The sequence below is a fragment of the Buteo buteo genome, chromosome 27 (genome assembly GCF_964188355.1).
Source record: "Buteo buteo chromosome 27, bButBut1.hap1.1, whole genome shotgun sequence".
NCBI lineage: Eukaryota > Metazoa > Chordata > Aves > Accipitriformes > Accipitridae > Buteo > Buteo buteo.
In genome coordinates this window covers 12,189,563-12,203,971 of record NC_134197.1, presented here as the reverse complement: position 1 = coordinate 12,203,971, position 14,409 = coordinate 12,189,563, and the positions used below count along the sequence as shown (strand labels likewise).

Sequence of the window (14,409 nt, the reverse complement as noted above, 5' to 3'; positions counted from 1 at the left end):
GCTTTTTTTTTTTTTTTTTTTTTAACCCATTCCAATTACTGCATAATTATGCCATGGCCCCCCTACTCCACAACAGAAATATTCAAACAGCTTGATATATATTCCAATAAGAAGTCAAGCAGGTTTTTGTATGTTAATGGTAGTTTATGGTAGTGGGGAAGAGAGTTGTATTTTAAATATGCAGAAAATATAAAGCAGAATTTCTCGATTTAGTGGAAAAAGAAACACATAGACAATTCCATGCATTGCTGCCATAAAGCATTAACTTATAAATGAACAAAAATAGTGTAAATGTTGAATTCCATTACTTTTGTTTTCCCTTGCAGAATGGGGTGTTTTCTTTTTTGCATGAGTGGGAATGGAAGTGCATTAATTTAAAAACAAAACAAAACATTGCAGTTATTTCATAGAGCAACTTGCAGACCACAGTCTGAGAAGCTCTGATGGGAGAGGTTAGATTTTAACGAGCTGGCTGAATTTCATTGAGAACGTAGAGAATGAGAGAAATGGCAGCTACAACATAATTTATCTTGATAACCAGAGGGATTGAATCACTCACCACATTCCCATAGTGCAAATACTTGAGCAGCTAGGTTTTCTGAGTCCTTTCTTTGCCCGGTCAGAATCTTTGGCAGCTTTCCTCTATGCTTTTCTAATGTGGATTTCTGGGCTTTTCCTAGACAGGTGTTGAAGAACATGAAAGAAGTGCAAACATTTTGTTTCTTATGTTTAACTACCAGTACTCCTCATTGTCTTCACCTGCTGTATTATAATGCACACACTATTAGATAATACAAATAAAGCAACAGCAAATAACGGAGGTAAACAAAGAGTTTCAGAAAGCAGAGGTCCCAACAGAGGGGCATTGTTTTGTACATGTGATTTGGGAATATGGAAAAAGAATTAAAAGTCTTGTTTAAAACTTCTGAAGCTTAGTCAGGTTTTTGTGGTGTGTTTAATTCAGATGTTCATATTTTAAATTATTGAAATTTAAAGCTAGCTAAGACACTTTGGAGAAGTATATAATTTCATCAGTGATCAAATGTATAGAAGAATATATCTTCGATGTAAAAATGGATTAAAATTCACACTGGATATATTTTAGTTGCATAGGGGTTTCAGAAGGTGAGAATCATCAAAAAGTTGGATTAATATGTGTGGGTTTGAATTTATTTTTAAAATATGAAAATAATTTCAATATTAAAAATGAACCTTTGAACAGCTGTGGTATGTCAAGGGCTTGAGTGGGTAAAGGAAAAATAAGCCAACAAGAACTGAATATTTATAAGGATTTTAAGTATTATATAAATAACACATGCCACCTTTAAAGCAACGTTACAAAGTACATCAGAGATATGAGGGACAGATTTGTAGAGTCATCGTGGGTATTCTTTCCAGTTGAGCTCTTTCCCACAGTATTGTAGTCTATAGCCACGCGAGTTGTCCTAAGTCATCCACATGTATGTTGTTTCCTCTTAAAAAATAGCCATCCCATATAAATGAAGTGCTTATTTTGGAAAGGACACATCTCTTCAGTAATTCAGAACTGCTGCTAGCATAGATTCTGTGACACCTTGCTGGGTTTTCTTCTGACTGTATCCACCATAAAGTAGCAGAATGTATACATAATAGTCATTTAAGTTCAATATATTCTCAAGGAACAAAATACTGTTTTATAAATTCTCACTAGTAGAGAAAAAGTGCTGTGATAGAAGCACAGTGCTTTTCCTCAAGCTTCTCAGGAAATACTTTGTAGTTATTTTAGCACTGAGGAGCCAACAATCAGATCATACAAATTTGTTTATCAAGAAGCTAGGCAGGAAAGGTTGCCAGTGTCATGAATTATCTCCTTATCAGATTCAGGTCTGGTATGCCACATGGCTGTTCCAAACTCCAGATTGCTAAACTCCATTTTAGCAATCCAAAATTCCATTTTAGCAATCTGGAATTTGTCCTCTTCACTTGTGAAGCCAGATGAGAGGGAACTGTCTGTTGTATTTCTATATATTTCCAGTTACCACAGAAATCTTTGTTTTAGAGAAATCTTTAGAAAGCTTTTAGAATTCCCTTTCTTTTGAATCCCTTCTTTTAGGAAATTTAATTTAAAATTTTTTTTTTAGGGAATCTTTCTTTAATTCCTACTGATATTAATTGTATTAAATATAATCATACTTTCATAATAACAATGAAATAGTATAATGGAGTATAGTGACAATAACAGATTGAAAAACTGTAAGACTAAAGTTGTATAAGATGCCTGCTAATTATTTACAATCAGCTTGATATTACCAGAGGTTCTCAATACAGAAATTGTAGCAGGAGACACAGAGTTCAACTTTACAGAACACATGTAGTGCTTATCATTTTACATGTTCCTTATAATGCAACTCCCAGATATGATGAAAAAACAAAAGGGAAAAAGAGAAAAGAAAAATGTGGGTTTGGGGTTTTTGTTTATTTCTTTTTGTGGGTTGTTTTGGTTTTTGGTTTTTTTTTTTTTTTTTTTTTTAAATGAAAGGGTGGAACTTTCCTTTTAAAAAGATAAAAAGTATAATAATAATAATAAAAAAATAGCAGACTTGTTGAGGCAAACACATTGAAGTCATTCAGAAAAATAACTGCATGACATCATGTGAGAAAGATAGAACCAAAAAAGGGCAAGTTTTATAGGCCAAATAGCTTCTATTCATTCCCAAAGAATTTGCCCTACTCGCACAAGAATTGGGAGAGAGAAGGAAATAAAACCTTCATCCTTGGAAGCTCACAAAATACAAATATGTTGTCCCAGATAGAAAAGGTCAAAAAAGTAAAAAAATAGAATAAAATGAAGCCATGACTCTAATCAGGAATGCTTACTGAGAAATACTGACTTGCTGCTCAAAAAATCAGAGCTGAAAGTTACTCCCAGTAATCCAAAGAAGTCCTGGAGCCATTGTAAATCACTGTATGCTCTTGTTATCTTATATTTTCAGCAAACTAGTGTTTGCATATAAAAGGATTATTTTTGACACTTTTTTTCTATCTTGATCTCTCAGAGCAGCAGGAAGACTTTTACACCTTTATGAATTCAGCAAGGTGATTCACAGGCACTTGCTTGGCACTAGCAAATTTCAGAAACTTGAGCTGCTACACAAGCTGATCTGTGCCTTGTAGCTCATCCTGTTCTTAGGCAGATTAATTGTTGTCTAAACTAACCCATATAGTTCAGGAGGAAACAAAGCATTTGGGTTCTGAGGACTTCCAGGACTAAAGTACTACATAATCTCAGTTTCTATGTCCCTTGACATATTCAGGCTACTTTGAAGTAAATGCTATGCTAAATACAATGGGGTAAATCTTGCTATGGTGGTTTGAAATTACCATCCCTACTTCTCTGCCCCAGGCCTATTTATCTGCCCTGGGCTGTTACCACATAGCAGAACAGAGCAATCACCTGCCTCAGCCATTTCAGTTTGTTGTCTGACATGGTAGTATAAATTAGTAAAATAGGCTTTTTATCTTCAAGGTTTGGTAATGGGTACATGTGCTGTATTGCACAGGCTGAAGACTATTTACCATTGCAGCATCTTAGTAAGGCATACTTACCTCCTGCCCTTTCTTATATTCAACATATAAGTAATTAACATTCAACGCGGCTGTTCCCCGTCTCTGTTACCCTTCATGCTGTCTGGTAGGACAAGCTTTTCACTGTTGTAGTCCTGTGTATTTTCTTCTCAGCCATCAGAATCTGCATTGTAAGCTTGCTGCACAAAATCTAAAATGTTGGTTGTATAGGCTCTTCAAAGATCACTTCTCAGCCTCAGTCTTCATAGGACAGTCATACTCGGTGCGCAGAGCTGGATACCAGGAACTCTGACTTCCTTGTTGAGAAGCACGTTCTTCACAACTGCATCTACTGTCCCTTACTGTATCTATAAAAAGACAATGCAGTGCTTCTGTACAGGATGGAGTATTCTTATGGAATATAGAGATGGATGATATTCCCCAAAGAATTCTGGTTACCTTTGAGTAACCTCCATTTACTTTATCACAACTGGATCAGCTGAGCTGTAGGCATGTTTCCTATTTTGCTGGCTTTGGTAGGGAAATGATAATCTGCAACAGCTGCCACACCTTGATTGCTCCATTGAACCAGAATCAGCACCCTTAAACTTGACTATACTGAAAAAAAATCTACTTCATATTAAAATCAACATGATGATATTTTTGGTTGATATTTTTGGGGATGTATTTTGCCTTTTTATGGAATGCTACTACAGTAGATAGATGTCATAACACAATATACGTAGCTTTATTAATATTTTTCCAACTGCTTTTGTTTTGTCTAGATGATTTATTGACAGTTTTCCACCTTGTGCTTATCCTGTAACAATAGTGCTTGGAATTTTGTTTCTAAAATCCATTTATGTTTCTTTACCTGCCCTATTATTATTTTGTGGCTTTCTGTACTTCAAGGGCATCTGTCTCTGGACAGATACCTGCTACCTGCCTCTTCATTGTTTCTACATTGTCTTAGGATGGCCAGTTGCCATTACTGCACTTTCCCTCCAGCTGTTAGCAATTTTCACATCACATGGTTCAATCCACTTTCTTTATTAGAAATCTTATTTGTCCTTGAACATGTGCAATATGCATAGAAATCAGTATATTATCAAATTAACATATAAAAGTCCTTGACATTGATATTTCTGGGAATGTGGTTAAACTCATGCACTGTGTTAGTCATAGCATTCTGCTTTTATCAAACAGAATAAAGGAGCTACTCTTGTCAAGAAGAAAACAGAACAGAAAAAAAAAAAGGTCAAAAGTTTACAAAAGCAGCAAGGTAATATCAATAAGGAACTAGCTGTGTTATATGAAACCTGAAAAGGAACTAGTTTAAATGGGTACAGTTGGACAAGATTAGGATAGTTGGGTACCTTTTAGTGCACGTCACAGTTATTGTCTTGAATCAGTCTGGGGCTACCTTCAGAAGGTGGTGTATCTTAAAATAGTATTATTGTCACACACGAATGTCATTTCCAGGAATAACACCTAAAGCTTCAGAGGTATATTGATGCTTAAAAGCAGATTTGCTGGTTTCCTGGAATATAGACTTTGATCAGCTTTATCGATAAAATGACATAGAGTATTTGAGACACTTTTAGTTTTGTGATTTAAAAACAAACAAGAGTAGTCCTAAAGTTCTAAGATATTAGAAAGGAAGTGTCATTCTTAAAGGAACTTAGAAAATTGCTCTTTGAGACCATGCAGAGTTTTAAGGCAGCAGACCAAACCAGACTAAAAATGTGGCTGTAGTGATGAGCAGTGCCATTTGAGTATTTTACAGTACTAATATAAGAAGTAATGTGAGATTGCTAAACTTCTGTGCACAAGCCTAGCACTGTGGAAACATGGTATTACTGTTGCCAGCAATTTTGGTTCCATTTATTTATATGCCTATGTACATTTAAAATCACAGTTGTACTGTTGTATGTATATGTCATACGTACTTCATATGTATACTCCTAATGAAAAAGTTTTAATATTAAAGTTAAGGAACATTTTTTACTTTTGAAGAATGTGAGTCTGACCTTTTCAGCAACTTTTTGGTAAGACAAGATGCATCCTTCATGTGATTGCTGGGAGGAGGTGAAGTGAAATTACCCCACATTCAGGTGAAAGCTACATTTAGCTGTAAACTTGAAGAGTAAATGTTAGTTTAAAATAATTTTTTTGCTACCGTTATGGTTACAAAAACATTCTGTAGTAGCAATGTTGTTGCCATGATAGTCTTTAATGCTGCATGATCTGTTGCATAATACAAATTGGCCTACTGTCTGTAGGCTTACATTGGGTATGCAGCTGCTTGTAGTTCTGCAGGATTGGTTTTAGGGAATTGCCAATTAAAAAAAAATACATTAATTTTGGAGCTATGAACTGTGTGTATTCAGACATCCATCCCTGATGGACCGGTTCCCTGGTTATTTTATGTGACCAGAGCCTGTTGTTCTAATCCTTGCTCAACTCAGATAAAGTTTTAATCACTTCTGTGACAATGTTCTCACTCCACCTTTTTAAAAATCAGCTGTTTAGTCTCAGTTAGTGTCCATTAAGAGTCAATCCTCAGAAAATAGGCACTTTTTTCCCCCCCTCAAGAAACAGGCACTTCCAGAAGGCAGTTTTTTCTGCCTTCTGTCTCTTTCCCTAGACTGCACAGAATATAGATTTAGATGAACAACTTTTTTTGCATATCTACAGAAAACTAATCCCACCTGAATCATGATAGAAATGGTCCTGCTTCTTTTGCCTTGTTTTCATACACTGATAGAAAGCATTGAGAAAATCTTCCAATTAATATTTTATGAAGGCAGAGTCCTCTTTAGAAAGCCCATGTGAAATATGCATGTGGTAGCAACTAAAAAAAGAAAGTCCTTTTCTTTTGCACCACCCAGAAAGAGTTCCACATACTTGTTTCTGTAATTCACTCTAAAAATGTTATTGAAGGAGCCTGCATAAATTGCCATCTAAATCCATTGAGCAAAGAAGTGTTTACTGTAACAGTCCAGAAATCTTCATAAATGTAATAGGTAATTCCTTATAATTCAGGTCCTAAAAAAATGTGTGCCAATATTACTTTCTGATAATTGAAGCATATTTGATTTTCTAAACAGATGAAATGCATTTGTCATATTTAACAGGAGATCTAGGGAGAAGAACACAGTTTTCCATCTGAATCTTTAGAAAGAATAAGGGAGTTGTAGGAGGGGCATAAACAAAATGCAAAAAAGAGTGATGACAAGACTTCTTTTCATGTAGATACAAAGAAACCCCACCACCACAAAGGTAGTCAAGGTCTGTACTAAGGGATAGCTTTCAAAAACTTATGTTTTGGATTATTTCCGTTGCCATCACTTTTAGAGCCTGATTACCAAAATGAGAAAATGATACATGGAGGATAAATAGAGGAACACTCAGTGTTTTATTTTTTGGCATTATTAGTACATTTTAGATGGCAGGCGCTAGTAAAACTCAGAGCAAAGCATTGGAATTTGGCTTAAATGATATGTTTTATTTCTTCCAGCAGAGAGAAATTAAAACAAATCCTGTGTGTGCTGGTTTGAGTTCAGCATTTCATAATCAATGCGGTTAAGTAAGCAGTTGAACTAACCTATACACCACATGTCAAATCTTTTCTTATAAACTAATGATTTCGAGCTGAGTATATAAAAAGCACTTCTTACTGTTATATTCCAAACAGCGTATGTGGTAATACATTAACAAAAATATCCATAGAGAAAAACCACTTTTAGTCTTAGTAGCTAGTGGATTTAAGTTAAAAAGAAATCCAAAACTCTCTGCAACAAGCAATGAATTTTAACACGTAAGAGTCATAAAACAATGGCTAGTATGTAACCTGTCTCACAGAAAGATGATTTAATGTCACTAGCACTCTAAAACAGCTTGGTGTGGCCTTCAGTCTCAAAGACAATTTCACCTGTTGCAAAGCTTGTCTGAAGTCCACATATTTTTGAATTATCAAAGCATGCCTTAGAATCAAAAGCTCAAGGTTTTGCTTCCTTTTTTTTTTTTTGTCATGTGTAGAAAGAATAGTTTTCATAAACCACATGAGATTATTATTGCAATGGATTATAGACATGCACTGATTGTGTATTCTTTTTTTCCTAACCATTTTGAAGATTAGCGATATGAACAGCAAATGCTTAATAATAATAATGCTATTAGTAACATATTTGTTAATAAAATGGAAGATTTAAAAATGGTTAGTAATAGGATAATAAGAAACTGAATGTCGTGGATGATGGTCAAAAAGGAAGGAGACAATGGAACACAAAGCTGCTATAGAAATTAATCTGATGGAACTGTAAAGGGTATTCATGCATGTTAAAGACAATATAAGATCAAGAAGAAAAATGAAGAGACAAATTCATTGTAAAGCACTTGATGAAATTAGATGTCTTTTACCATTGCAAACTGCAAAGAACAGGTGAATTTTCCTGTAACCTAACTGCAAATATTACTTTTATTCAGGAATCCAACTCACTTCTTTTTCCGTAAGTATAAAAATAAAAAATTGTAGGATGAACTAATAACAATAATTTGCAGTCATCCAGAACATAAGTAGGAGGTGAGTAACAGGATGGATTTGTGGACAACAAACCATTGTTAAGCAAGCCTGATTTCCCTCTACAACAGGGTAGCAGCTCTTGTGAATAAGGGAGAGGCAGTAGAAGTTGTGTGTTTTAATTTTAATTAGGCTTTTGAAAATGCCTCAAATAGCATTCTCATAAACTATCTAGGGACATACAATCTAGGCCATACATTGGCAACATTAAGGGCTGTATGCCAGATTGAATTTCCCCCTCCAGATTCTGTGATTAAGAACCTGTTGCAAGTTAGGAGATGTCACACGATGCTTCTTACTGGCAATGTGTTGCTTCTGTGAAAGATAGTGGCTTCTCATATGTATCCCTACCAACGTGCTGTGATTCCTATTGTCAGGGCTTGGCACAAGAAAAGAGACAGAAATACAGAATGAGAAGGCTGTAACAAGCAATAGCTCAAAGACGCTGAGCTCTGCCTGCTAGCCAGTTTTACTAGCTCTCATGATGACAACTGCAAGGGCTACCAAAAACATATTATTTACGGAATATAGTCTCCTTTGAACACGTACAAGTATAACCCTGCACCTATCTTCTGGCCTTTCTTGCAGCAACTCAAAATTTATGCATAGATTTTCATGTTGCTCTTGCTGTAGAGTTAGTGGTGGTTGAAAAGTACTCAGAAATTATTGTCAACTTAGTGGGGCTTTACAGAGGAGTCTAAAATCTTGTACTTTTTTTTTTCTTTTTTTGGTGTCTTGGATGCTAGAATTAGATTTTAGAATATAATTATTAAAGTTTCACAAGATCGAGAGGAGCTCCCAGTATTCTGAAAGGTGGGATTAGAAATTAGAACAGTCTTTACAAATTCAATAAATAGTCTGAAAAATATAAGATACAATTTAGTAAGGAAAAACACAAACTTAAATGTTTAAGTATAAATAATTCAACCATAAGGGTCATAAAGAAAATTATCTGAATGTTACAAGACACTGGAAATAGACTATATCACGCTGTTACGAAAAAGTAGGAGTTTTGTCACAGCCTTTTAAACAGCTTTACTACTGTTTTTTTGCCCCTTCCTGTTAGCCTTTCAGAACTGCTATTTTTTTGAAATGGGCACCTCCACACCAGTCATCTTTTTAAAAATTCTGTTGCTTGGTTTCTTTATACCTGCAAATTAAGTCTCCTGTGGAGCACGTTTTTTTAAAAACTTTCATGATTTTACAGAATGTGGTTTCCATCTCTTACTATGGAGTATTTGAGTACTTTACTGGCTTCAGGTCATGATGACACACACAGCAACTGTGCTGGTCAAACAAGCTGAGAGAGTCCCTGTTTTCCACTCCTGCTGTTCATCCCAGCTCTCATGCCACCTCTTTTGCTTTGTTGTGCAGGCATAAATATCCATGGGCTAGTATGGAGCTGAATCAGGGAACTCACCCACCTGAAAAATAACATTGTAAAAACCCACAGCCAAACAAAAGATAAAGCCCATAAACAGAAAACAGGTAAGACTCTGTGGAGAGTTTGGGGAACACCTAAGGCACACTACCACCAAAGCAATTTATAGAATGATAATCTCAGGGATGTCCACAAAGGGAAGCTTCACAACATTTACTTACTGGGACATTCATCCTGGGAGTTGTCCCATTAATATTTTGTACTAACAAAGGTCGAAATGGGTTACAAAAAAGTGGTTGATCAGGTAATGAGACATAACACTGTAGATAATTTTTTGCTAATTGGTCCATAGCAAGTGGAACTGCTCAGCAGTGAAAAATCTGAAGAGTTGCATTTGGAGTCACTGCTGACAGCTTGATAAATAACAGGTGATGAAGAATGAATCAGCACCAACAGCTAGCTGTTCATTCTCTGCTAAACAAATTGTTGAAAAAGCAAAGCTTGGCTTAGAAGTCCAAGAATTAATTGGTGTCAGAAATAGAAGCAATGATCGTTAATGTGCCACATGGGCATATTCACATCCACTGATACCAGTGGATATTGCTGATATCATCAGCAATAGAGAGCAGGACAAATTCAAGCCAGGAAAGTAAGAATGACCTGGCTCAGCTTCTGAGTTTGTTTTGGAGGTAGATTAGTAGCAGAGTTCTCTCTGGTGAATGACTCTGATCTGTTACTCGTCAACCAAACAAGCCAAAACAGAAGAAAAACAAAGCAACTCACCACCTCCAAGTGAAGTGGAGTGCGGGTGCCAGGTATGCTCAGCTATTCACTCCAGAGTGAATCTGTCAGCCCTGAGCCTGCACATTCTGGCAGCTGCTATTGCTATACATGGGGAAGAGGATCAAAGAAAAGATACTGAGAACACCACAGATAAAGTCTTCTGCAGTCCTCAACTCCAAACACTTCTTTTATGTGAGAAGAACAAAAATAATCTCTATGAAAAATTGAAAAATACGTCCGTAACACTGATGAGGAAGTATTCTTCTGTAACACAGCTTAATTCAGTGATTCATGGACCATATCTCATCCCACATAACTTTAGGTACTGGTATATAAATTTTTAGTATAGTCATCTTACTGTCTTATGTCATCATCAGAAAGTTACTTTCAGAGTAAGTAACTTTTCAGGGTTCAGCCCTCCTGAAGTCTGAGTTGCCTCTGGAAGTAGCTCGCTCTCTGGCTTGGAGTCACTCAACGGCTGGAGCTGATGCTATCTCAGCTATAGATGCTATCGACAGTTACAGAATACCTCTGCCTCAAAGGGGTTCTCAGCTTAGCTCCAAACGAATGCAACAGCTCTACTTCCCCTCAAGTCCCTCTCTTTACCAGAGGTATAGCAATGAAGAGGAGTGAAGGGATTGTAGCTAAAATGCATTGTGAACTGAATGTTCTCAGCTCTGGCTATTCTGTGCTATCAGATAAACCTCTGGCCAGCACAGGAGTGAAAGACTGTGTTTGGTTAGGTCTCCAGCATGGAGACCCTTAGTCCGTAAGGTCAGTTTTGGGTATGATTGGATGTGTGGTGCTTAACAGAGTATGTTTTGCTTCATTGACCTGAAGAGAGGATTGTTCGTAAGCAACGAACAGACTAGCTCAAAATTTATACCAGCTAGCACGCGTGAGAGATGCTGACTTGACATCTTTGGGCTCTAGCTGTAATTCCGCACCCCCCAGTTTGGCCATCAAGCATACATGCTCTTCTCAACCAACTTTGTCAGGGCTTCCTTGCTAATGGTCAGTCTTCAGTCACTGTTGAGATACTTAACAACAATGAATATTATTCTTGTCTGTGAAGCTATGCTTATTTTCTAGAACTCTCTTTCTTACATTGTGTAAAATTAATTTTGTATTGCACTCTGAACTACGTTATATTTTTTTAATAGTTAAATAATTTCCATTTTCCTGAGGAGTAAAACTGGAAATAGTGGAGCTTGGCAGTCATTAATATTATACTGTGGAACCTGTTTATTTTTTCCCCTGGCTTCTTTGTAGAAGTAGTCTTAAGTGGTGGCATACAAGAGACAATTTTAGTAAATTATAGCAAAACAATTAGAGAATGAACTTAGTTTGCAAGCAGGCATTTTTACTGCTATTTTCTGGACTTCGTCATACCAAAGAAAATGTTTGGTTTCTTAATTACAGATAATAAGATAAAGATTGAAGAAACTAATGATGAAACCAAAAAATGTGTTATATTTTATCATTTAGATACAGAAACAAATTAAATTCCTTCTCATACCACAAAAATTGCACTAAAACTGCTGTTACTTACAGTAGCTCTTAGTTCCATAAACACTGTATGTTTAAAAAGAAAGTTGACTAAAGTGGCTTAAAGTCTATGGTGAGATGGTTTAAACAGCACAGCTCAAGTTGACCATGGCAAAACGTGCAGTGATGTGAACAACCTTTTAAAGGAAGTTGGTCTGCATTGATTTGGTGAGCTCTGAAGCTAAGGATGAGCTGAATGGAGTTCATAGAAGTAGTAAGACTTTACAGTGATGTTTTTACTTTGAATGGTTTGGTAGGAATGTACTTAGGCTGCATACAGAAAGAGTAAGGGAGCTGTTAAGGGGAAACTCAGGTGTCCTCTACTGGGATTCCAGATTTCCTCTGCTGAATACTGGGAACTGTCTTGGATGCAAGGGCTTTCTTGCACTTTTATTAGGTAATCCAGACCTTTCTTGATACAATAAGGACTGTAAGGACTAATGTCTGCGAGAGTCACTGTCCTGTCTAGCACAGCCAGCTGCATAGCAAAGAGTTATTCAACTGAGTAAAGCCAACATTTCATTAACCCATCAAATGTAAAAGCATGAGGAATGGAGAAAAGAAGTCTGAAGTAAAATAAACCTTTACAAGAAGATACCAGAGGACTATAGTGGAGGTGAAGAAAACATAGTCAGCCTTTATGAAATCTTGGTTAAACAAGAGTGGATTGAACAAAATAAAATGTGGGAGGAGAAATATACTGATGTGATCTGTTTTATTGACATACTTGTATACAAATATCTTGACTATCATGGCTAATTGTAATAACTTAAATATTAAAAGTCCTAGCAAGAAAATATTACAAAACACTAGAAATAAGAACTCACTTTTTAAATTTTGATAAAGAAAACAACCAGAGTCAGCAAGACTCCTAATATTACAGGACATTAAAGAATAGCAATTAAGACTTTTTGCCCTGCACGTTAGTATTTTGAACGATGCAAATTATAGTTCTGTGCTTCCTACCAAAGGTGTGTAGGCAACATGATTTCTCTTTGCAAATGTTAATTTTTTTCTTTAAAGAATGTGTGTACATGATTAAACCAAGCTTGCCCTTCTACCTACTTTTTAGAGAAGAACCATCTTTCTATTGGTGTATTATAGGAATGAAGCTCCCTCCCCCTTTACAGAAGATGGCACAATTCAGAAGAAGTTGTTTCAGAACGTACTCAGTTTAATTACAGGATCAGTGAACACAGCAATGTTTTCTTGGCAACAGGTAGAAAAGCTGGCAGTCAATCAGTTGCTCTGGAGCAGTTTCTTGGCATTATATTGCTGGATTTAGAAACTTGGATTTCATTTCTTATTTTGTTTTTCTGTTCCCCTGCTTCATTTCCTCTTTATCAGTTTTTTTCCTAGTGGTACATAAAAATAACGTGCTGCATTCTTTGTTATGAAGAAAGAATTAACTGAGTTGCTCTTTGAATTTGTAAAGTGGTGGGATGTGGTAAGAATTCTGCATATACACATGCATTATCCAATAATATATAAGGTAGCTAAATGAAGATCATGAACAGCTTAGAAGGAGAGGAAGCAGTTTAAAGGGCTAAGTGTTGAATGTTAAATTTATATAATTGCCATTGCTGAACTTATATATTAAAATGTATTACATGCGTGAGAAAAAAGTCAGTTAGGTATGCAATGTAAAACTACTAGTACATCACGCAAGAGAAGACCCTTAGGGTAGAAAGGCAGAGAACACCCGCCAACAGTACTTGTGACTTATGTTAGTGTTTAATCACTCTTGCCTTACTGACTTACTGCCTGCCCCATAAAGTTCATTTCTATTGATCACTGCATATACTCAGTTAAATTTAATATTTGGAAAGATATGATATATTAAGAGCAGTATATTTCAGGGAAAATATGTTGTTCTCCTTCCCTTATCCCTTTGAGAGACTAAAGAAAACAAGCAGCAGAAGTAACTGCTGACTGAAGAGAAATATGTTGTAAGCCCTGTGTATATATCTACACTTGACAGAAGAGCATAATTTTTCAAATTTTACAATTCAGATTGCTAGTTTTTTATACTTTAATATAGTCATACATAGAGAATATGAAGAATTAATTGGCAGTCTGCATTGGATTCATGATGGAGCCATCTGAGCAAAGATGAGTCATAAAGAATGACATGCTTAATAGTAATTGATAGAACTTTTAGGAAATAATTTGTATACCTCTCTAGCATTCAAAATTGTCTTGCTTTTGCTATATTCTTACCTTTGCTTTTAATGCTATCTGAAAATAGTTTTATCAGTAATTTGCTTTTCATAAATAAAAAGTTGTATTTTTTGCTTTGATACATTGTTATTTTTGTACAGCACATGGAAGCCATAAACAGACAAATTCTTCTTAAGAGCATGCCATGCTAGCACTCTGGCCTTATAGTTTTAGTTCATTTTTGTAACTCTGTGTTCTATGCAAGCTCATTTCATCCAAAAGAAAAAATCATTGGAAATAGTTTCTTTTCTGTCTTCTTTTCCACTTACTTATGCCATTGTACAACAGTAATTGAATATGGCTCCCATTACTAATTCACATCACGTACATTATCACATCTGGTAACAGTTTC

At 35.8% G+C, this 14,409-nt stretch overlaps 1 long non-coding RNA gene across 1 annotated transcript in view; it reads right to left on the bottom strand.

The window, feature by feature from the left end:
• Window positions 1-1,066: 1,066 nt before the first annotated feature.
• Window positions 1,067-14,409, bottom strand: part of LOC142045338 (uncharacterized) — a 49,537-nt gene continuing 36,194 nt past the window's right edge. Inside the window, exons 2-3 of the long non-coding RNA XR_012654567.1 lie at window positions 10,290-10,391; window positions 1,067-9,549 (exon numbers count right to left, since the gene is read on the bottom strand). This is a non-coding gene — a long non-coding RNA (uncharacterized LOC142045338). The remainder of the gene's footprint in view (window positions 9,550-10,289; window positions 10,392-14,409) is intronic.